The following is a 26,364-nucleotide window of genomic DNA, read 5'->3' as shown; positions in this document are numbered from 1 at the left end:
AAAACGCCTCTGACATCAAAGGACCCTGCGGTAGTGTAACAGCATATGTAGCACATATTTATGATGTTAAAAAATGACAAAGTTGGGAATTTTTAATGGATTGCTGTTGGTGTTGTTTGGTTGGTAAGTAGTGTCCAACTGTTTTGTGACCCCATTGACTGTAGCCTGCCAGACTCCTCCATCCATGGGATTTTCCAGGCAAGAATACTAGAGTAGGTTGCCATTTCCTTCTCCAGAGAATCTTCTTGACATAGGGATTGAAATGGCATCTCCTTCATTGGTAGGTGAATTCTTTACCACTGAGCCACCTGGGAGACCATTTAATGCCTTATAGAGATACATAATAGCATGTATGAAATTGGTATCATTTAAGGAAAACAACTAGATGTTTTATATATTCAATTTAATTTCAATTTATTCTACAAGTATAGTTATTACAAATGCAAACTGAAATAATTTTTATATTTGTATGTGCATATTTTAAGAAGATAGAATGAAATTAATGCACAGTTTATAGCTAAACTGTAGCTGTCTCTTAGAGCTTGGTTCTATTTTTTAAGCATAAACACAAACTTTGTAACATAGAGTTATAGATACTTAAGCATTATTGGCCTTTAAGATACATACAGACAGTTCAAGGCAATAACCTAAAGACTTTAATAATTGTATGGCTATTACTTCATAGTCTGAGATGTACATTCAATTGGCTATTGGTATTGAAAGACTCAAATTAAACAATAGACAGCACATAACATTGTGTCACAAAATTATAGTTTGTTGAAAAGAACAAATTTGTGAGCATCATGGTTGTCTGTGTGTCAACAATGGCATAATGTGGTAGTAATGATACATTATCTGATTTTTAAAATTACAGTTGACAAAAATTCTTTTATACAAAAAGTAGCCAATTTGCAATTTCCCAATGAACTAAAGTCATATCAATTTTTGAATGACAGACCCTGATAATACAAAGTATAAAATATCATTTTGAGCAGAAGTTAAAGTAGCTAATGAAGTTAATATATCCCTTTGATGGGAGTTTTAGAGACAATTTAGAAAAAAAGAAAAAAGGATTCTAAATAGAGAAATATTAGAAGGTCTTTAGAAAATAAGCAAAATTAAATATTTTCAGATAACTTAAAATTCAGCCCTGAATTTATTACTGAATATTTACCCGGAACCAAGTCTTTTATATTTAATAAGTTATGTTTCTTATGTTAAAAAAAATAAGGTTAAAAAAAAATAAGGTAGATGGATTAGATTACTCTTAACTCTAACTTCACCAATTCAATTTTTGATTATTGCTGTGTGTCCAAAAAGTAGTTATTATCTTAACTCTAAAACATGCTTTTCTATCACATTACTTGTGTGTGTACATGCTAGCATTACCAAAATCCTTACTTCACATTGGCTCAAGACTGAACCCCTTTTAGTATTTCTATTGACTTTTATTAGTTCTGTATTAACTCTCTAAAGAGACTGCTTTCCTTCATTTTCATTAATAAACTCTATAAGAATCTTGTACATGAAAATTTTATATGCAGAGAAGGTTGCATGTAGCACACTGGATTTTCTGAAAAATAATATAATTTGCAAAGTAGGAGATAAAGTTTGTACCAATGATAAGAAAAGAAGTGACACAGTGAAATTTTTGGAGAAAAGGGAAGTAGTTTAAGGAGACTCTGATTAAAATAGAGTAAAATTTATGGAACTAATAAAAGAAGAAGATATTAAAAAGAGGTGGCAAGAATACACAGAAGAACTATACAAAAAAGATCTTAATGATCCAGAAAACCATGAAGTTGTCATCACTCACTTTAGAGCCAAACATCCTGCAGTGCAAAGTCAAGTAGGTTGTTAAGAAGCATATCACTACAAACGAAGTTAGTGGAGGTGATGGAATTCCAGCTGAGCTTTTTCGAATCCTAAAAGATGATGCTGTTAAAGTGCTGCACTCAATATGCCAGCAATTTGGAAAATGCAGCAGTGGCCACAGGGCTGGAAAAGGTCCATTTTCATTCCAATCTCAAAGAAAGGGAAGGTCATAGAATGTTCAAACCACCACACAACTGCACTCAGTTCACATACTAGCAAGTAAAAATTCTCCAAGCCAGGTTTCAACAATACATTAGCCATGAACTTCCAGATGTTCAAGATAGATTTTAAAAAGGTAGAGGAACCAGAGATCAAATTGCCAACATCCATTGGGTCATAGAAAAAGCAAGAGAATTCCAGAAAAACATCTACTTCTGCTTTATTGACTACACCAAAGCCTTTGACTGTGTGGATCACAAAAGATTGTAGAAAATTCTTAAAGAGATGGGAATACCAGACCACTTGCCTGCCTCCTGAGAAACCTATATACTGGTCAAGAAGCAACAGCCATACAGCAGTCAGAGAAGAAAAATAAATAAAAGGAATCCAGATTGGAAAAAAAATAAATCTCTCACTGTTTGCAGATGACATGATACTGTACACAGAAAACCCTACAGACAGTAACAGAAAATTACTAGAGCTCATCAGTGAATTTAGCAAAGTTGCAGGAAACAAAATCAATACACAGAAATCACTTGCATTTCTGTATACTAACAATGAAATATCAGAAAGAGAAATTAAGGGATTAAGCCCATTCACCACTGCAACAAAAATAAATAAATATCTAGGAATAAACTTACTTAAGGAGACAAGAGAACTGTGCACAGAAAATTATAAGACACCAATTAAAGGAATCAGAGTTGACATAAACAGATGGAGAGATATTCCATATTCCTGGGTAGGAAGAATCAATATTGTGAAAATGACTATACTACCAAATGCAATCTACAGATTCAATGCAATCTGTATCAAATTACCAGTGGCATTTTTCACAGAACTAGAAAAAAAAATTCACAATTCATATGAAAACACAAAAGATCCTGAATAGCCAAAGCAGTCTTGAGAAAGAAGAATGGAGCTGGAGGAATCCACCTTCCCGACTTCAGATTATTATGCAAAGCTACAGTCATCAAGACAGTATGGTACTGGCACAAAAACAGAAACATAGACCAATGGAACAAGATAGAAATCCAAGAAATAAACCCATGCACCTATGGGTACCTTATTTTCGACAAAGGAGGCATGAATATACAATGAGGCAAAGACAGCCTCTTCAATAAATGGTGCTGGGAAAACTGAACAGATACATGTAAAAGAATGAAATTAGAACACTTCCTAACACCATACCCAAAGATAAACTCAAAATGGATTAAAGACTTAAATGTAAGACCAGAAACTATAAAACTATTAGGAAAACATAGGTAGAACATTTGATGACATAAACCAAGGCGAGTTCCTCTATGACCTACCTTCTAGAGTAATGGAAATGAAAACGAAAGTAAATAAGTAGGACCTAATTAAAGTTAAAAGCTTTTGCACAGCAAAGGAAACTATAAGCAAGGTGAAAAGACAACCCTCAGAATGGGAGAAAATAATAGCAAATGAAAAAACTGACAAAGGATTAATTTCCAAAATATACAAGCAGCTCATACAACTCAATGCCAGAAAAGCAAACAACCCAGTCAAAAAGTGGAAAAAAGACCTAAACAGACATTTCTCCGAAGAAGACATACAGAGGGCTAACAAACACATGAAAAGATGCTCAACATTGCTCATTATTACAGAAATGTAAATCAAAACCACAATGAGATATCACCTCACACTGGTCAGAATGGCCATCTTTGAAAAGTCTACAAACAATAAATTCTGGACAGGTGGAGAAAAGGGAACACTTCTTGCGCTGTTGGTGGGAATATAAATTGATACAGCCACTAGGGAAAACGGTATGGAGATTCCTTAAAAAACAAGGAATAAAACCACCATATGACCCTGCAATCCCACTCCTGGGCATATACCTTGAGAAAACCAAAATTGAAAAAGACACACATATCCCATTGTTCATTGCAGCACTATTTACAATAGGTAGAACATGGATGCAACCTAGATGTCCATCAACAGATGAATGGATAAAGAAATTTTGGTACATATACACAATGGAATATTAGTCATAAAAAGGAATGCATTTGAGTCTGTTCTGATGAGGTGGATGAACATAGAACCTATTATACAGAGTGAAGTGAGTCAGAAAGAGAAAGAGAAATATCATATTCTAACTCACATATACAGAAACTAGAAAAAAGGTGCTGAAGAATTTATTTACAAGGCAGCAATGGGGAAACAGACATAGAGAATAGGCTTATGGACATGGGAGAGGGGAGAAGAAGGTGAGACATATATGTAAAGAGTAACATGGAATCTTACATTATCATATGTAAAATAGATAGCCAACAGGAATTTGCTCTATGGCTCAGGAAACTCAAACAAAGTCTCTGTATCAAACTCAACTCAAACAATCCTCTGTATCAAGAGGGGTGTGGTGGGGAGGGAGGTGGGAGGGAGGTTCAAAATGGAGGGGATATATGTATACCTATGGCAGATTCATGTTGAGGTTTGACAGAAAACAACAAAATTCTGTAAAGTAATTTTCCTTCAATAAAAAGATAATTTTTTTTTTTTAAGGAAGCAACAGCTAGAACAGGTCATGGAACAACAGACTGGTTCTAAATTGGGAAAGGAATACATCAATGCTGTACACTGTCACCCTGCTTATTTAGCTTATATGAAGAGTATATAATGAAAAATGCCAGGTTGGATGAAGATAGGACTAACCTAGACAGTGTATTAAAAGGCAGAGACATTTTGCCAATAAAAGTCCATCTAGTCAAAGCTATGTTTTTTGTTTTTTGTTTTTTTCCAGTAGTCATGTATGGATGTGAGAGTTGGAAAATAAAGAAGGTTGAGGGCCGAAGAATCGATACTTTTGAACTGTGGTATTGGAAAAGATTCTTGAGAGTCCCTTGTACAGCAAGGAGATCAAGCCTGTCAATCTCAAAGGACATCAATTTTGAATATCATTAGAAGGACTGATGTTGAAGCTGAAACTCCAATACTTTGGCCACCTGATATGAAGAACTGACTCATTAGAAAAGACTCTGATGCTGGGAAATATCAAAGGCAGGAGAAGTGGACAACAGAGGACAAGATGTTGGATGGCATCACTGACTCAGTGGACATGAGTTTGAGCAAACTCTGGTCGATGGTGAAGGACAGGGAAGCGGGCATGCTGCAGTCTATGGGGCCGCAAAGAGTCAGACACAACTGAGCGACTGAGCAACAAGACATTTATCTACTCTATTAGTTTATTACTAAATATTTTGTCAAGTTTCCAACAACGTCTTGGTTTAAAAGAGCATACATTTATTACTTTACAGTTCTGAAATTCAGCAGTCCAAAATACATCTCTGTAGACTAACCATGTGAGCTGAGGTACATTCCTTCTGGAGGCTCTGAGACAGAATATATTTATTTGCCTTTTTCAGTGTCTAGAGACAGCCCTCTTTTTTGAGTATAGTCTCCTTCTCCCTCAGGGAGGGTAATGGCAACCCACTCCTGTGTTCTTGCCTGGAGAATTCCACGGACAGAGGAGCCTGACAGGGTACAGTCCATGAGGTCACAAAGAGTCAGACATGACTGAGTGACTAACATACATACACACACACACAGTCTCCTCCTCACAGAAACATCATTCATGAGTGCTTTGATAATCACATCACTTATCAACTCCTCCCTTCCTCTTTCTTTCATTATGACCCTTGTAATTATATTGAGTGTACCCAGATAATCCTGCATAATTTTCCATCTCAAAATCTTTAATTAATGATCTGGGGACTCTCTTTGGATAAGTTAACTCACTTCAGTTGTGTCCAACTCTTTGTGACCCTATGAACCATAGCCCTCCAGGCTCCTTGGCCTGTGGGATTCTCCAGGCAAGAATCCTGGAGTGGGCTTCCCTGCCCTCCTCCAGGGGATCTTTCCAACCCGGGGATTGAACTTGAGTCTCATGTCTCCTGCATTGGCAGGTGGGTCACTTTAGCCATGTAAATTAATATATTCATGGGTTCTGGGGATTAAGATACAGGTGTGTTTGAAGGTCAGGGTGTTGTTCATTGTTCTACCTATTGTATATTCCATCCTCTGGTCTCCAAAGACTCGTGCCCATTCCTCAGTATTCACCTGATCTTATTCATGCATCAATCCATCAGTTCAAAGATCCAAATCTCACTGTCTACATTGTTAAAATCATGTATGGTTGAGACACTGGGTATGATCAATCCTGGGATGAAATTCTTCCTCATGTGTAGACCCTATGTGAATCTAGAAAGCAAATTACCTACTCCCCCAATACAATGTGGGACAAGCATAGGATCCCAGTTACATCTATTTTCTATTTAATAAAGGCAAAAATGAAAGGGAAATAATGTGTCAATTCCAAAATCTAGCCACCATAATAACATTAGATTTCAAGGTCTATATATAACCCTATTCATGACTGTATAATCTGAGTTCTGAGGCTCTGTTCTCAGAGTTATCTTTCTTTGTTCATGAAAGGGAATTCACATGTGGGCATATTTAGAAAAAAAAATATGATCTTGCTTATTATGCTAGGAAAATCTAAAATTGTATGAATGATATAATAGTTGGAATTCTTCAGTTTATAAAGGCATTTTTATCTGTGTGATGTTTTTCTAGCTGCATATTATAATGTGATATACACCTAGTGTAGCAGAGACTTGGAATAATGGGTCAAAATTTGGTGTAGCAATTTGCCAGAAGAAGAGTGAAAAAAAGGATAATGAACTAGGTATTACTAGTTTAAAAGCATGGTAGCAGTGATACATTTAGGAGTCAAATCTATTAAATATTAATAGAATAAAATAAGGTTAGTGCTATGGACTAAAGTGAATCCTCTCTAAATTCATAAGTTGAAGACCTAATGAATGAAAGAGTATTTGGAGACAGTATTTTCAGGATGCAATCAGGGTTAAAAGGAAGTCTTAAAGATGAGCCCTAACTGCACAGAGCTGGTAGCTTTACTCAAAGAGGAAGACAGAAGGAGAGCTTTTTCTTTTCATGTTGACAAAGAAGTCATGGGATCACACATTGAGATGAAAGCCATCTAGAACCCAAAAGAAAATCTTCAGAATGAAATCACATTGCCAGCATCTTGACCTTGGACTCCCCAGCCTCCAGAATGGTGAGAAATACATTTCTGTTGTGTAAGCTACTCAGTCTATATTATTTTGCGATGATAGGCTGAGTAGATAACACAGTAGCAAACTAAAAATTTGGGAGAAAAAGACTAATTTTTAATCATATTGCTCTTGAATTTTAGGGTTAATATTTATTAAGAGTCATTAATGATAAATTGAAAATTTAAAAAAAATTATCCAGGCAGTAGATTATTAACTTTAATCTCATTGCCACTGCCTTAGCTATGTGCCTCTTAAACTTCCATTAAGGTAATCTAATAACTTCTTTTTTCAGATTTCCTTCTTATGGACTAGATCCTTAAAATACAACCTCTTCAGATGACAATGTACACTTTCTAACAAGCAACCCTCATCCCAATATTCCTTTACTCATAGACTCCTAAAGTTGTAGTCATGCCATTTTATTCAACCCTCAGTATTTACTCTGTCAACTGTCATTACTCCTAAATCCAAGATCATACACCTGTCATCCACTGTGAACACCTCCATAAGCTTTTTTTTTCCTTTTACTCACTGAGATATCAGAGGAAGAAATGCCCTAGATTTTACCAAATTAACTGCTTTGACTATGGGCTGGTAAGCAATTTCAATTATCAATCTTTTCTCCCTTGTTTCTTCTATTTCATTTTTCTCTACCCTCTTCTAATACACAATTTTCAATAATGTATAGATTTTCCAGCCTTAAAAACAAAGGATCAGTAATATCAGCAACACATTTTCCTAAATCTTTGTAGGCATGTATGCCACCAACTCAAAATAGTATTTTGTTTCCTTATTGCCAACTTATTAGAAAAATCATACAGTAAAAGCAAGATACCTTTACAGGCACAGAAGCTGTGTTAAAGCCAACTTTGATAGACTCTGCTTAGTTTTCTCTAAATTCTAAAACATATTGTTAAATATTTCCTAATTCTTGAAACTCTTGGAATGTATTTTTTAAAAAACTTTTATTTTGTGATTCTTAAACATCTCTCACAGAATAATTCTCTTCACCTATCTGCTCCTTTAATTGGTATACATTAGAAGTTTATTCTTCCTCCTCCTGTGGGCACTTAAATTTTTGTTATGAGGGTAGACTTCATATTTGTGTTCTTATAAAACAGAGCAGACAAATGAAAACAAAGGGACATAAAGAAACTTTTGGAGACAATGAATGTATTTCTTACATTGATTTTATAATGGTATTCCAGATAAATGTATACATTCAAATTCATCAAATTACATGCAATAAGTACGCATAGTTCTTTGTCTACAAATTATATCCCAAGAAAGCTGTAAAAAACTGGTAAAAGGCAGACTTGGATGTGCCATCATTCTCAAGTATATTCTTTTTCAAATCAAAAGAAACTAAAGAAAAATATAAATATAAGTCCAGTCAACTGTTCCATAATGCTAGATAGTATTTAAACAATAAACAAAAACATTGATAAATTTCTGTAAACTATAAAATAAGTTGAGAACAACATTAACATGAACCTCAACAAATCAGTAAACTTAATCACTGTTTACTATTTAGCAGTAAAATTTATAGCAAATATTGGTAATTCACAAAACAGATTTAATGTAATACTTGCAAATATTTGGGCTAGTAATTTCATATTTGTTCATTCAGGAATATCGACTGATTGATCACAGTGTTCAGAAAAATTTCTGAGCACTGGGAAAAAACAGTAATCTAAGTGTATGAAAGTTATATCCTCATTAAGTTTATACAGGAGAAAATAAATATAACAATGAATAAAATATTTTACATAATAAAAATAGAAAAATTAAGCAGGAAATGGATAAAAAATATTGGCGAGGGCCAGAAAAAACCTGCAAACTTAGTGAAGACAAGAAAGAATTCTGTAAAAGCAGAATATTTGACTAAAAAAATGAAGAGTGTGGCAACAATGTTTTGAAGGAAGAACATTTCAGGCTGAAGAACTAGCAGCTGTTAAATTACCGTGATAGTTCAAGTTACCAAGAAGCCGCCAATATATCTGCAGGAGAAAGAACACGGTAAATAGTGTAGGAGGGATGTTATCAGAGAAGTATCTTGAGTTGAGGTGAGGTAGGAAGGAGCTGAATCATATATACCCTTAAAAGTCACTGTTGAGATTTTGGCCATTGTATTAATGAGGATTACGTGCTTCCCTGGAGAAGGAAATGGCAGCCCACTCCAGTGTTCTTGCCTGGAGAATCCCAGGGACGGGGGAGCCTGGTGGGCTGCCGTCTATGGGGTCGCACAGAGTCGGACACGAGTGAAGCGACTTAGGAGCAGCGGCAGCCGCAGGGGCTTCCCAGTGGCTCAGTGGTGAAAGAATTCACCTGCCAATGCAGGAAACATACCTTTGATTCCTAGGTTGGGAAGATCCCCTGGAGAAGGAAATGGCAACCTACCTCAGGATTTTTGCCTGGGAAAGCCCAAAGACAGAGGAACCTGTCGGGCTACAGTCCTCGGGGTCGCAATAGCAACTAAGCAACAATTAATAAGGATTACAAATACAGGGATGACAATGTGACTAATCTTTACTATTTAACTTTTTTTTCTGGTTAATGTTTGAAAATTAACTGTATGTGACCCAGGGGGACTAGTTAGGGAGCTATTACAATATTCCAGGCAAAAAATACGATGGTGGCTTAATGATGGCTGGATGACACTGCAATTTTCTTTATATTTTGAAAATATTTAATGAGACTCTTGATAGACTGAATTAGTTTTGAGAGAAAGAATTTAAGAATGACTAAGTTTATTTTAACCAAGTGGAAGAATGAAGTTGCCATTTATAGCAGTGGGAAAGACTTAGAAAAACAAATTTGCAAATATGGGGGGGTACTTGGAATTTGTGTTTGGTCTTGATCAATTTAATATTCCAATTAGATGTTTAGTCAGCTATTTTTAGTTCACTGTTAGATGCATGTTAGGAGTTAAAGAGAATTGGAACAGAAATATAAATTTTAGAGTCGTCAGGGTTTACATGATAATTAAAACAATGAGACTAAATGAAATACATAAGGACGTTAGTGCAACTATAACACAGAAAAGTAAATCATCCTTGTAGTATTCTACAGTTTAGAGGTCAGAGAGATCAAAATAGTACAGTTAGGATAGCATTTGTATTAATATTACATTGTGCAAGTTTATTTGTATTTTCTTCTTCAGTAAATTATATATTCCAAATTTTAAATTTCTCAATTGTTGTGGAAAATGGCAGTAAAAGATGTATAATGGCAGAGTTACATAAAAACAAGGGAAATATCATTTTAGACTGTGACATGATCTCACCTGGAGAAGGAAATGGCAACTCACTCCAATATCCTTGCCTGGAGAATTCCATGGACAGAGGAGACTGGCGGGCTGCAGTCTATGGGGTCACAAGAGTCGGACACACCTTAGTGACTAAACCACCACCAGCATGACCTTACTATTTCTTAGGAAAACGAAAAGAAGTTGTATATTATGCTTCAAATTGAAAGGTTAAAGATTTAAACATGAGAGGATATTTTAAGAAAATGTTTCTATGAATACACTAAACTCACAATTTAATATGAAGGATTACTTAATTAAATTTTTGGTTGTCATTTTTTTCCTTAGATTTATAATAGAGAGCAGTTTAATCTTAAATTTCTTTAAAATCTGAGCAATGATTCTTTGATATGATTATCAATATAATAACACCTTTGTTATTTGATGTGTTCCTCATCATTCATTTTCTGAGAGATTTTCTTATAAAATTATTATACTCTGAAAGAAAGAAAAATGAACTAAAAACTGATATGAAGTACTTCAAACACTTGCAAGAACTGGTCTACCTACTCTTAAAAATTGAAACAATATATTTCAGAATTAGCTTAAATGATGATTCCTAAAGCAATCTACTCTGTGTGCGTTTGCAAGTGGGGTAGATGGACACTTACTTTTAAAATTAATAGTGAACACATCATTAGCCTGAAATATAAGAGTTATGATATAAAGTATTAAAAAAATCATCTAAGATGACAGAGGAAAAACTTCATTAGTCTTTTGTGATGTTACATGATCTAGATATATTTCAAGTAATGAGGGTATTGAGTAGGTGGGTTCATGAATATGTAAGTGTAATGGCACATATTTTCATAAATAATTTAACCTGTCAGTAGTAACAAATTAAATTTACATATATAAATTAACAATTAAATGATTTAAGAAATACAGAGAAAAACCTGCATTTCCTGTGGAAACTCAGAAGCAAAGACTTCACACATGAGAAATCTTAAGGCATTTTAATAAGGTGATGTGTTAAAACACTAAAGGAAAAAAGAACTACAATTTTTTGAGGAAGAAGTAAAAAACTGAGAAAGGAGAAAAATACGTACTCAGCAAAATCTAATTAATTCCATTAAGCTCAAAACCCCAGAGACCAGAAATAAAGGTTACACTGGAAAAGTAAAGTGAAGGTAGATTACTCTCAATTATGCTCACACAGAAAAAATAAATGAGGTGATGAGGTGTTGAATAAGTGGGCAATCTGTTGAACCATTCTCATCTGAACTGCATAGCACTGATGATTTAAGGAAAGAAAAAAAAAACAACAATTTCTCTCAAAGCTAGTTTCTAATAATGGTATTTCTGCAAGGTATAAAAATAAGGATCTGTCCCAATAAATAGAATAAAATCTTTGGCCTGAGATTCTATTCACTGTCATTGAATACATGACATACATACATTGAATCCCATTCTTCTATGGGATGTATATGTCAGTCTATTCCCAACATACATCTCCATTCGAGTTCCTGAAAGAAAGCAAACATACACGTCTTCCTTCAGTTCAGTCAGTTCAGTTACTCAGTCATGTCCGACTCTTTGCGACCCCGTGAATCTCAGCTTGCCAGGCCACCCTGTCCGTCACCAACTCTGGGAGCTTACTCAAACTCATGTCCATCGAGTCGGTGATGCCATCCAGCCATCTCATCCTCTGTCATCCCCTTCTCCTGCCCCCAATCCCTCCCAGCATCAGGGTCTTTTCCTTACAATAAAAATATTAAGTGGAGATGCTCATTATTTCACAGAGAAATAAATGTTGAGCAAGGAGTAAACATATAATTTCCTCTGCAAAAATAATAAAAAAAAATTCTAAGATCCTGATATTATTTTAAATAAGGTCTAAAATATGGACTCAGAAAAAGAAACTCCAGTGAGAATATTCACAGCAATTAAAATCACAACAGCAACAACAAAAAGTTAGGAATTTTTCTCTGAAATTTATATTTGTACAAAAGAGTTTATTGTCTTAAGATTAGAAGAGGCAATGTGCAAAGAGGAAAGAAAATACATAAACTCTGGAAAATTGCTTTGTTGAGAAAGCAGTGAATTAAAAAATTAAAATATCTAATAAATCCAAAAGCAATAAAGAAGAAAAAAGTATTGGAAACAAAACAAAAACCCAAGAATTTACTCTTGGAAATTAAAGTTCCTGAAAAATATAATATGTTATAGGAAACACATGATATATTTTCAAAAGTACTTCAAAAAGCTAACAATTTAAAGAGAACTGCTATGCAGAGGTCATTAAGAGGACACAGTCCGATGCTGTTCTCTTCTGAGAATGTTTGGTAATCTGAAATAGGTGGCTGAAAGATCATTTTGTGTATATGATGAACTTTGGTGTTGCTGCATTTTGATTCTAAAAATCAGTTTCTAAAGTTAATTGTAGGTCTAAATATTAAAGATAAAAAAAACAAAACAAAACATGGCTTCCTAAAAGTAACATAAGTATATATCCCATCTACTTTAAGTAAGCAAAGATTTCCCCAAGGGCCAGGACACCCAGTGGTCGGCAGTAAAGAATCTGCCTGCAATGCAGGACAGAGGTGCAGGAGACACGGGTTAGATACCTGGGTCTGGAAGATCCCCCGGAGGAGGAAACGGCACCCACTCCAGTGTCCTTGCCTGGAAAATCTCAATCCATGGGGTCACAGAACAATCAGACACAGACAAAACTGGATGACTAGACAAGGAAAAGGAAAAAAAGATCACTAACTTGCATATCAGTAATCTAGAAACTTTCAATAGTACAGTTAAGACAGTGTAAAGACAAATTAAAAATGGAGAAAATTTATTTTCAAAGAATCCACTGGAAAAAATGGATGAAAGCCAAGAACATTAAACAAGAGGATTTACAAAAGACCAGCTGCAAAGGAAAAGTTCTCAATGTCTGTAACAACAGAGAAATGCAAATTAAACCAAAATGAAATATTAATATTTACTAATCAAAGTGACTAGAATTTAAAAGCCTAGTAATGCTAACTGCTGTTGGGCTTACAGAACAATTAATAATATTACACTGATGGTGGAATGTAAATTGGGACAAACATTAAAATGTCAGTTTACTTGAGCAAAAGTGAATTACAGGACTTATTGATTCTCCCCTTGATACATAAACAAACAAACAAACAAAATTTGTATATATGTGACCACAAAGGCATATGTAAGGATATTTATAGAAGGGTTATTGAAAATATCTTCAAACTGAAGTGATGCACATCAGTTCAGTTCAGTGGCTTAGTCATATCCGACTCTTTGCTACTCTGTGGACTGCATCATGCCAGGCATTTCTGTCCATCACCAACTCCCTAAGCTAGCTCAAACTTATGTCCATCTAGTTGGTGATGCCATCCAACCATCTCATCCTCTGTCATCCCCTTCTTCTCCTGCCTTCAATCTTTCCCATCATCAGTCTTTTCTAAGCAGTCAGTTCTTCACATCAGATGGCCAAATTATTGAAATTTCAGCTTCAGCATCAGTCCTTCCAGTGAATATTCAGTACTAATTTCCTTTAGGATTGACTGGTTTGATGTCCTTGCAGTTCAAGGGACTCTCAAGAGTCTTCTCCAACACTACAGTTCTAAAACACCAAATTTTTGGTGCTCAACTTTCTTTATGGTCCAACTCTCACACCCATAGATGACTATTGGAAAAACTATAGTTTTGACTAGATGGACCTTTGTTGGCAAAGTAATATTTCTGCTTTTTAATATGCTGTCTAGGTTTGCCATAGCTTTTTTTCCAAGGAGCAAGCATCTCTTAATTTCATGACTGCAGTCACCATCTGCAGTGATTTTGGAACCCAAGGAAAGAAAGTCTCTCACTGTTTCCATTGTTTCCCATCTATTTGCCATGAAGTGATGGGACCGGATGCCATGAAATTTGTTTTTTTAATGTTGAGTTTTAAGCCAGTTTTTTCACTCTCCTCTTTCACTTTCATCAAGAGGCTCTTCAGTTTCTCTTCACTATCTGCCATAAGGGTAGTATCATCTGCATATCTGAGGTTATTGATATTTCTCCCAGAAATCTTGATTCCAGCTTGTGCTTCATCCAGCCCAGCATTTCTCATGATGTATTCTTCATATAAGTTGAATAAGCAGGGTTACAATATACAGCCTTGACGTACTTCTTTCCCAGTTTGGAGCCAGTCTGTTGTTCCATGTCCAGTTCTAACTATTGCTTTTTGACCTGCATACAGATTTCTCAGGAGACAAGTAAGGTGGTCTGGTATTCCCATCTTTTTAAGAATGTTCCATAGTTCGCTGTGATCCACACAATCAAAGGCATAATCAAGAAAACAGAAGTAGATGTTTTTCTGGAATTGTCTCGCTTTTTCTATGATCCTAGATGTTGGCAATTTGATCTCTGTTTCCTCTGCCTCTTCTAAATACAGCTTGAACACCTGAAGGGTCTTGATTCATGTACTATGAAGCCTAGCCTGCAGAATTTAGAGCATCACTTTCCTGGCATGTGAGATGAGTGCAATTGTGTGGTAGTTTGAACATTTCTTGGCATTGCCTTTCTTTGGGATTGGAATGAAAACTGACCTTTTCCAGTCCTGTGGCCACCACTGAGTTTACAAAGTGATGCACATACTACCTGTAAAATGGATCTTGAAGTCCATTAAATAAAGTCCTACAATAGAAGACTGTCAATAAAAATGAGTTAACTGTGGCTATATGTAACAAGAATAAATCCCCAAATGTATTATTAAGCAACAAAAACAGGATATCAGAGAATTTTTCTATATAATTTCATTTATATCAGGGTATAAAATGGGCAAAACTATGCCATAGAGTTAAAAACTAAAATGGTAGTTACCTTTGTGAGATGAAAGGGAGTAATAAATAAATTGGAACATATCTGTATAGGGATTCTGGAGAGCTAATAATATTATATATCATAATCAAGGTGGTGTACACTGAAGTGTGATCACTATGTGTTAACTTATATATTTGTACTTCATAATCTGTGAACTTTCCTCTGCTGTTGTGCACTTACTCATGTCTGACTCTAGGATCTCATGAATTGCAGCATGCCAGGCTTCCCTGTCTTTCACTATCTCCCTGAGTTTGCTCAAACTCATGTCCATTGATTCAGTGACACCATCCAACCATCTCATCCTCTGTGCCCTCTTCTCCTCTTGCCCTCAATCTTTCTCAGCATTAGGGTCTTTTCCAATGAGTCAGCTCTTCACATAAGGTAGCCAAAGTACTGGAGCTTCAGCTTTAGCATCAGTCCTTCCAATGAAAATTTAGGGCTGTTTTCCTTTAGGATTGACTGGCTTGAAATCCTTGCAGTTAAGAAAAGCTTAAAAATATCCTGGAGATGTGCAAAATGAAGCATAAGCATGCTTTGTTGTTTTATTATACTTTATAACATTGGAAAATTTGGAAATAATATAAATGCTTTGCAATGGGGGATTTGCATATTAATACAAAAAACAGCACACAGATATCATAATATTTAATGATATGAAGAAAACTAAGGTATTTTAGATGAAAAGGAAGGTTTAAGAACTCTGTACACAGTAAATAACTATAAACATAAATGCATTCATGCATTTCCTATTTAATATTCCTCATACTAGCACCAATTTAGTCCAAATCTATCTAAATATTTCTTGTTCATTAAATGTGTGTGTATATATGTGTGTATGTATATATGTGTATATGTATATATACATATATGTATGTGTGTATATATGTATATATACATATATGTATGTGTATGTGTATATGTGCATAAGTATATATACATGTATGTATGCATATGCATATATGTATATATACATTTATGTATGCATGCATATGTATATATGTGTATATGCATACATATATACACACAGGCAGGTTTCACTGCTGGCTCAGTGGTTAAGACTCTGCCTGCCAATATAAGAGCCACAGGAGGCATGGGTTAGATCTCTGAGTTGGGAAAATCCTCTGGAGGAGGAAGTGGTAACCCCCTCCAGTATTCTTGCCTAGGCAATCCTATGGACAAAGGAGCCTGGTGGGCTACAGTCCATGGGATTGCAAACAATTGGACATGACTGAGTAACTAAGCACATTTACACATGCACACACCAATCTTGTTTTCATAATTCTCCGAGTGTCATCCTGTGGTATTAACTGGAAAGAATCAGCTTGGCACTTTCTACTGTATGTTATCATGTCAAAAGTGTTGTTTAGTCTACATACTGTAATTAGTCTGTCAGTGAATGCTACCTTCTTCTCCTCTGAGTTCAGCACAATCTGGATTTTTGTTCTTTATTTCTTTGCAATCTCTTTTCCTGCCTTAATTTTTATTTGAGGGAATGTTTTTGACCTATAGTGCCTGACAAATGGTCAGGAAGTTAGCTTTATATCTCCTCCAAAGAAGCAAAGGACAATTCTAAATATAAAACGTATGTTAGAGCTACATAAAGAATCTCTAAAGAAATCATGGCAGAAACAGGTAAAACTCAGAGAAAATCTGGAATTATTGGAATTCCTATGCAATTTCTGAAAAGCATTTATAAATATTAGTACTGCCTGAAAGAACTGAATCCCAGTTGTAGGATGCTGACTAGAGACATGACAGGGATTATATTGTGATTTGTGGGGAACTGCCCCCATAGGAATTAGGATCAAAGTGCACTGTTGAGGAAATTATCTTATTTGTATCAACAACAAATGGCCCAGTATAAATGGAGTATAATTAAACTACATATACATCATATAAAATGTGATTATAATTTTTAAGGGACTAATATTATAGTTGATTATATTTTATTGCTACATTAAAAATCTACACATAAAACAGTGACATTATTGTAGATAATATACTTTAAAAATTAGTTCCCTCTCCATCATCAATCATTTTAGATCATGTTTCTTATACTTAGTTAAATGTCAAAAATAGAAATATCATTTTGAAAGTGATTATTTGGAATTGAATTTTCCTATTAGAACTTTAAAATCACTATTTACTTAGAAAAGAAGTATACATTTAAATATTTATTTAAATTAAGGCTCAATTCGAAGGAACCACTCGAACCTACTACTTTTCCATAAATGTAATTTACATATAGATTTCATATTCTTCTCTGCTTTAATACTATAATCTAAAAACTGTATTAAAATGTTTGAGAGCTTATTTGTTCAAGTGTACTTTGTCTTATTATTCTATAATGCCATTCAGAGTACTATTACAGGGTGTAAAATAAAATTTCATTATTGATTAGAATACATGTTTAAAGGTCAGCTCTAGCAAAGCATTTCAAAACTTGATTAGATTATGCTTGTTAAAGTTTCTGCACACCTTTGAATTTCAAAGTAATTATATTTAAACAATATATTGGCAGGAAAATATTATGGCTATGTTGCAAACTGTGACATTATTGGGTCAAATAAGGCATTTCTAAGCTTATGCCATTTAAAGGTTCTCATGTTCCCAAAGAGAACAAATTTTAGGTTTATGTTGGTTTTAAATTAATTAGTACTTTTATATTTCCTTTAGTAAGGAATATATACATATAAACTTTCCAATACTACATTTTTTAAAGTCTGTGGAATTCATTAGATATTATTTCCTTTTATAAAAACTTCACAAATATTCATTTATCTTGTCTATTTTCCAAAAGAAGAACAGGTTTTCAGTGATAGTACTCTTCCAATTATTTTTAAACCTATTAAAATATTCTTTTAGAGATGCTGTAGTAGTTACTCATGTTTAGTCATTTTTAAAATATAAATTTGTGGAATATTGTCTTTTAAAATAGTAGATCTAAAAAAATAAAAAATAAAAAAAATAAAATAATAGATCTAATTAAACTTTATCCTATATGCAGATGACTTGATTTTAGAAATGGAGATATATTATGACATTTTATTCTAATAAGATTTATAAACATTTTTAGTATGTAATATAGAATTGGATAAAATGGTAAAATAAACATTTTTATAGATTGCTGTATAATGCAATCAATAACTCCAGGAGCAGCTGTATATAGCCTGAACCCTGATTCAGAAAACTTAATGAAGTATTTCCCCTACTGATAAGGAGCTATCCTAAATATCTTGTCAATCTCAATAATAATACTGAATAATTAAATGATTAACTATTCCCATAATTTTAATACCCAGTATGGCAGCCCTATATTGAATTAAATTTTTAAAAATTTTGCCTTGATATTAATCATTATGCCAGTATTACTTTATAAAAATATACAATTATTTTTACTAAATCATTTCATATATAATTAACATCAATTGTAACCTATGACATAAATTAGCCTTTTATTTATTAACTCAATCTATATACAACATTATCACAGAATGTGGTGAAACTATACATTAAGAAATAATTTCAACATTTCTCAAAATTTAATGTATTTTGAGAGAGAAAGAAGTCCGGAGTACATCGAATGAACTGATTAAATGTAATTTGATGTCTTAAATCATCTCTAATGTATAATTTTGAAAAATAAATGGAATTAATATAATCACTGAAGATAGATGTCCTTAATAAAATAATCAAATATATCATATTCAGGAAGATCAGCAGATCTTAGCTTTCAGAACATGCTCAGGTATACATAGTTAGGAAGATACAGTTTACATCCTTCAGTGATTCTTTATCATGTTCGTATATCAGTTTCTTCTAAAAATGAAAAATGGAACCAGGGTGTTCCTCAAATTGTTAAAACTTTGAGGAATTACTGCTATTCTATTAAATTTGTAGGGCTAAATCTATAGAATAAAGACCAAAAATAGCTTCTTTTCAAAGGATTGATCTTTAGTCCCAGTATACGATATTCTAACTCAAATGATAAGTTATCTAAAAAAGTTCCTGCAACTTTTACTGAAGTGATCTTCATACTATTTTCACTTATAAACTCTGTATTTATGCACAGTTGGATAATAAAATATTGTCAAAACAGTGAATGTTACTCATGGATAAAAAGAATCAACACGTGATTAATAAAATACAATAATGACTTTGGTTCAAATATGAAGTTAATATCTCCAATTTCTTGATAAGCGCGTTATCTAGCCTTGATTATACAAGGTAATATTACCAGGAATATCAATCAGGAAGTTTTCTGTTGGACTAAAGGTACATTTCCATAACATTTTTAGGCTACACTGTTACTCATTATCTAACATATGTTTTTCCAAATACAAAAAAAAAAAAAACTGTCTAATTTAAAGCATTAGATACTTTTTCAGTGAACTTATACTAAAATAGAAAAAAATATGAAATATTTTGTGATTAATTACTGGATGTTTTATGGATTCATTTGAGCTAGCAAATTTTCTTGCATCTTCAGGGGCTTCACTATACATACTGCCTGGACCATATTTCCCATTTTTATTACATGCCAACAATGGGGAGTTACCAAGTTTTGGAGTCCCTTCTCTTGAAGTAATGGGCCAACACCAATACCTCCATAGGGCTGGGTAATTGCCTGAGGAGGATCACTGAATGTGTGACTTAGACGTAAAGCCCTGAGGTTCTTATTGTGATTATAAGATTCACTTCAGCAACAACATCAGAGAACTTTGAAAAGACAGGTTTATTACTTATAGGTCCTGGAGGGATCATGGCATGCCTGGGACCACACAGTGAGATCATGGGGGAGAGGGAGAGAGAGAGAGAGAAGACCTGGGCTTCCACTTCTCTTGGGGTTGAGGGCAGAGTACCTAGGTTTTCATGGGTTCACTTCTTACTGAATTTAAAACACAGTGGCTGGCAGTAAAGTGGAAGAAGGGGAAAGCAAGCAGTGAGACTGTCAATTACCTAAGTCAAATAGAGCTCTTAAAAAAATGACAACTTCAACAATGAGGTGACTTGGCTTGTTAACCTTGGTGATATGTTTGTTCAGGATGGATTTTTCTTAAGTAGAGGTCTCTGCCATCAGAAGCATGATGTCAGGCAGTTACAGTACAGTGAAAATGGCTAATTGGCAGGTGTTTTTCATATGTATTGTCCTGAAAATTAACTCAAATACTTGGAAAAAACTGAAATGTGGCATGAATTTTGAAAGAAAACAAAATTATCATTTGCAGTAGATACAATATTTCAATTGAAATACCCAAGACAATCAAGTAAAATCTAGGAGAACTATTCATTTCCTTTAGTGTAATGAGTGGGAAAGGACAGTACATTGATGGTTATCACTCCACTGGATAACAATAATAGAAAATTTAAAAAAAAATTCTTTAACCCATACCATACAACAAAATAAGGTTGAGAAATAATAAGTAGCTTGAAAAAGATACAAAACAAAATAAATAAAACATCACATTATTATGATGTGATGTGTGTGTTAGTCACTCAATCTAGTCCCACTCTTTGCAACTCCATGGACTGTATGTAGCCCACCAGACTCCCCTGTCCATGGAATTCTCCAGGCAAGAATACTGGAATGTGTTGTCATTCCCTTCTCCAGGGGATCTTCCTGACCCAGGGATCGAACCTGTGTCTTTTATGTCTCATGCATTGGCAGGCGGGTTCCGATAAACATCTGAGCAACCAGCATTATATATATATAATTTTTATATTTTCCTTTTCTTTATTTAGATAAGGAATCTAAGTTATCCAAATCTATTAACTGTATATGTTTAGTATAGTTATATGGAGAAGGAAATGGCAACCCACTTCAGTATTCTTGCCTAGGGAATCCTGTGGACGGAGGAGCCTGGTGGGCTGCTGTCCATGGGGTTGCACAGAGTTGGACACAAGTGAAGCAACTTAGCATGTATGCATGCATTTGGAGAAGGAAATGGTGACCTGCTCCAGTGCTCTTGCCTGGAGAATCCCAGGGCCAGAGGAGCCTGGTGGGCTGCTGTCTATGGGGTTGCACAGAGTTGGACACGACTGAAGTGACTTAGTAGCAGCAGCAGCAGTATAGTTATATATATTTACTGTCATATAACCTATGCATATGTGCATGAAAATCACTGAGGACTATGGCTATTCGATCCTTGAAAATAGATGATAATTATACTTTTAACTCCCCAGGAAGTATAAAGGTCATAATAGGTGCACAGTACATGCTTATCATATGACTAAACAGTGTAGAATAAATTGTTTAGTCGTTAAGTTCTGCCTGACTCTTTTGCAGCCTATGCACTATAGCCACAGGCTTTTCTATTCATGGGATTTCCCAGGCAAGAATACTGGAGTGGGTTGCCATTTCCTTCTCCAGGGTATCTTCCTAACACTGGGATGGAATCAGCATCTCCTGAATTGGCAGGTGGATTCTTTACCACTAAGCCACTGGGGAAGCCCCAAAACCTAATATAATGCTGTTAAAAATGGTCTGATATCTTCAATAAATTAGAAATTTTTATTTTACAGTTTTCAAATGTTTGGCATGGGTAATTGAAGAAGAAATTATGTTTCTCCAAGCAGTTTTAGGCTCAAGGTAGTACCAGTTTACACTTAAGAGTATTTACTTGACTTTCAATCATAAAGTTTCAAATAAATGTTTTGCACCTGCATAGAAGAAAAGGCCCCAAAGGAAGCCCAAATATCACAGCAAAAGGGACCAGGGCTCGGGAGGGCAATCCTGACTCTTGGACTCTCCATGTGCTCCAGAATAGATTAAATGCATGAAAAGAAGAATATGTTTTGGCAGCATGGTGAGATCTGTATCCCCAGGATAAAATTGAAGACATTGTTGCATTCAATACAGACATAGATCTCTAGAAAGATATTTTCATAAGCAAGCATTGCAGGAATTCAGCTGCGCGTGCCAAGAATATCTCATGAAATAGTGCAGGCCTGGGATGAACATGCTGGAATCACAGAGGAGACTGTTGAAACAGTAACTGCTTCAGTGACACCCATCGCAGCAGGAGATGACAGTGGTAGTAGCAGCAGCAAAGAAAGAAAAAAAGGGCCATTTTTTCCATTTATAAATGCAATTGAACATATGGCAACCTTAATTAGGACTTTTCTCATTAACTCAGAATAGGCAACCTCTCCTGAAGCACCCTTGATAGAGAATCTGCATGAATAACTATCTATAGGTTTGCAAAAAGACCATTTAATAAGCTGGAAATGAAGAAGTCAGCTAAGAGCATCTGTGCAGCATTTGCTTATTTTTACCACATTTAGTCACTCTGCTGTGTACCAGGAGCCCTGAGCCACATTTAAAACTCCCATTGATAAGAGCGGTTTATTTAATGCCACCTTCAAAGAGTCTGCCTGTAGTTAGAAGTTGAAGCACTATTAAAACACAAGAAAATATTAGCAGAACTGTATGCATAGAAAGCATACATTGTATGCTATAATTATATTAATGTCACAGGTGATACATGAAAACTAAATTTGGGATTTCCAATAAGAAACCTAATACTGCCAAAATGGGTTCTCTTTTCTCTCCACAAATAAGTACAGTGTCAGCTAAAAGTCTATTCACATGTAAACATTTTACAGTATAAATGGACAAAACAATGACAGCATAATTTTTAGTAATAGGCCATTCTTTTGTAGTTCTCTGTGTACTTAACATTTAGGATTTGGAATGAGGCAGGGATAGAAGAGTGATTAAAGAGTGGATCTTCACATTATAATGTCTGGATGAACTTAGACTAAGAAGCAAAGGTGGATGATATTTTTGTTAAACATTCATAGATGTAAAGTAAGTAATTAAGATAGGAAGAGCCCAGGCACTTGAATTGGTGACCTGGCTTCAAGCATCCATTACTCCACTCATCATCTTAGACAAATTACTTATCTTCATTGGGCTTATTTCACAACAAGAAGATGGATGTGATAACATCACCCTGCATCATAGTGGTAACCTCGATAAAGCACTTAAAGCATTTATGAACACATCTACCAGAGGACCAGAGTCTAATAAACTTGAGATATCATAATGAAGAACATTTGGATGTTAGCATTTAGATTATGTGGATTTGAGGCTCAATTATTTTCATTTAATTTACACAGCTAAAGCTACAAACACAGTTGCTCTGAGCCACTTTCCCAACTTGTTCTAATTATCAGAATCAGTTAGTGGTACTTGTTAAAATTCCAGGTTTTCAAGGTCTTCCTTTGAAGATTTCAACTGAGTAGAAATAGAGCACAGCATGGAAGTCTGCCAAATTTTGGAAACACAAGTCACGTGAAGCCACATGGCTAGAAAGTAAGCACAATCCAAGGAGACATTTCTTGAGCTTCCCTGGTGGCTTAGAGGGTAAAGTGTCTGCCTGCAAGGCGGGAGACCTCAGTTCGATCCCTGCATCGGGAAGATCCCCTGGAGAAGGAAATGGCAGCCCACTCCAGTATTCTTGCCTGGAGAATCCCATGGATGAAGGACATTTCTTAGTGCCTTATAAAAAAACAGACAATAGCCTGGAAATGAAACATCATTTTGCTTCCTCATGCTTCTTAAAAACTAAATACTTGCTCTCCATAACTGAAACTAGACAATGCTTTAGTTCTTGGAAATGATTATTTTTAAAGAAGAAACACATACCTAAAATAACACTCTCCAGCATAAATTGAGTATAGTAAGTTGTACTAATTAACAAAGTCAACATAAAATTGCATTTCTTCCCTTCTATGTATTTCCTCACTTTTGTGATCAGAGATGACTCTCCAAAGGCTTTTCATGTTTCTGCACATCTAAGAGTAGAGGTACTAACTTAATCTTGCCCCAGACTATTTTTTCCCAGGAGACTTATACACTGAGGGGACTTGGCACAAAGAAAATATATCTCTCCAGAAAAAAGGAGCAGGAATTCTGAATACTGTTTTAAAAGATTTGAGTTCCTGAAGCTTAGGGTCTGCAACTACAATGAAACTATGTGTGCAAGTATCCTCTGACTCTTTTTGTATAGCTCTGTAGAAACTGACAGTCAGAGGACTTATCAAAAATGATAATACAATGTTTACTGCATTGCTGTGATTAATAAACTGTCTTTTCCCTGACTCATGAGACTCATCAAGGTATTAGTTGATCAGTTGTGTCTGACTTTTTGTGATCACCTTGGACAGTAGCCCACCAGGCTCCTCTGTCCAAGGAATTCTCCAGACAAGGATGCTGGAGTGGATTGCCATTCCCGTTTCAAGGGGATCTTCCTGATCCAGAATTGAACCTAGGTCTCTTGTGTTGCCAGGCGGATTCTTTACTATCTGAGCCACCAGGGAAATACTGCCTTCTATTAATAGCAGTATTCAAGAAAGTGTGGTATACTAACTTGTTGGCTTGCAAACACGGTAAAGTTTGAAACACTTCACAATTCTTCACAGAAAATTTGTTGTGAAAACTTCTTTTCAGATATCCTGATTATATACTCTTCAATATGTCTTAAAGATCTAAAGTTAAAGGGAATCCTGATATGAAAGGTGTTATGGAAGAAAGAAAAAATAAGAATGGCTAAATTTTTAATTATTAATATATATTCTGATTCCCCAAATCAAAGATTTTAAGGGAATGAAAAGCAAGTTTAACATACCAAGATCTCTGATAATATGAAGATATTCCTGTAAACAAATTTCCATCTGTTTAGCTCTGGCTGGCTTTGTATCCACCTGTATCTCTTTATGATTCTATTCAGATATAATTGCTATCAGGGGAAAAACTTTGTTGTCTTTCCAGTGAGTTATATTTTCTGGGTTAACCCTTCACAAGGAGCAATTTTAAGTCACACATCTGGCAGCCAAGTGATCAGTAGTTAGATATTCGGTTTATATAAAGTTTCAAGAACAGAGATTCTTAGTTTACACAGCAGGACACAAAAGAAAGAGATAAAATATAGACTCCAAAGCCAGCCAGACAGGTAGTTGATAGGATTCAGGATAAAAATCGATGGCACAGAATTTACAGTTTGAGGTTAAAAATTAGTATGAGAAAGAGAATCTCTAGCAAGGGAGAGGATACCTCAAGTTTCAGATGCCAGGGCTTTACTGGAACCATCTTCCGTTCCCTTGACTTATTCTTCGATAGCCTTAAAAAAAAAGAAAAAAGAAAAACTCTAGCTTTATTTTCTTTTTGAATATTTAAAATATAACCCATTCTTTTTTTTTTTTTTTTTTTTGTATCCTTGAGAAATCTCTCCCTCTGACTATTCTCTGATGCCTTGCCCTTTTAACCTCTGAGCCAACCAATCTTCCATGAAATGTGATTTTCTTTTTTAACCTTGCTTAAATACAGCATCACTTAATGAATAAGAATCATCCAAAACTCATTTTTTTTCATCTCTCAAAACAGTATTTTCACTTCCCATTTATGTTTTCTTATTTTCCTTTGTATGTAGGTTCAGCATAATGTACTATTCCTTTGGGTTTATAAATGTGACTTCCGAATTTTTCTTTCTCTTTTTGATTTGTTGTTGGCCTCAGAGGGATAGTGACAATGATGCCTAATTCTTTGAACTCTATCCCAGCATACACTGCTAAATTATGACACTATGCTGCCTGCAGTAAGCTGTTTTCCTGCTGCTTCACTTCTGATATCCTTAATCTCTGAATTATGATGCCAAGTGAAAAATGTGTTATGGTATTGGTCATGCTTCTTTTAATTCAATGTGGTTCTCTTGATTATTTTTGTCATTATCTCTAGCAACAATTTCCATCCAAAAAAAAAACAAAAAACATGGAGTAGTGACATTTTAACTTAACACTACTAGACAGTATTTCCAAAACTAAAATCAACAGAATTGATGCCAAGAAGAATTAACATGTAGCTCAATATTATCCTCCACGGGAAGAAAGCCAAAAGAGTGGTGTGGCTTGCCAAAACTCTGTAACCTTTTAATGTTAGCACTGCTTTGCAGTGTTATTTGCTACTTTTTTCAGGAAAAAAATCACAAACTCACTTTTTATGAAAATAATTTGTCTCTTGAAAATGAGAAGGGATATTTTGAAAAGAAAGAATGTAGACTGGAGTCTTATACTGTGTATTTATCTCTCTACATTATTTAAAAAGTGTTCCAA

The 26,364-nt window shown here is 34.8% G+C and overlaps 1 long non-coding RNA gene across 1 annotated transcript in view; it reads right to left on the bottom strand.

Annotated features, from left to right (window-relative positions):
• Positions 1 to 8,299: 8,299 nt before the first annotated feature.
• The window catches only part of LOC139030261 (uncharacterized), a 106,601-nt gene continuing 88,536 nt past the window's right edge, over positions 8,300 to 26,364 (bottom strand). Inside the window, exons 2-6 of the long non-coding RNA XR_011482568.1 lie at positions 25,310 to 25,376; positions 13,002 to 13,114; positions 11,833 to 11,900; positions 10,414 to 10,492; positions 8,300 to 9,127 (exon numbers count right to left, since the gene is read on the bottom strand). This is a non-coding gene — a long non-coding RNA (uncharacterized lncRNA). The remainder of the gene's footprint in view (positions 9,128 to 10,413; positions 10,493 to 11,832; positions 11,901 to 13,001; positions 13,115 to 25,309; positions 25,377 to 26,364) is intronic.

This window comes from Odocoileus virginianus, chromosome 21 (genome assembly GCF_023699985.2).
Source record: "Odocoileus virginianus isolate 20LAN1187 ecotype Illinois chromosome 21, Ovbor_1.2, whole genome shotgun sequence".
Classification (NCBI taxonomy): domain Eukaryota; kingdom Metazoa; phylum Chordata; class Mammalia; order Artiodactyla; family Cervidae; genus Odocoileus; species Odocoileus virginianus.
Note: the sequence above shows the minus strand (reverse complement) of the source record. Positions and strands in the feature narration are given on the sequence as shown.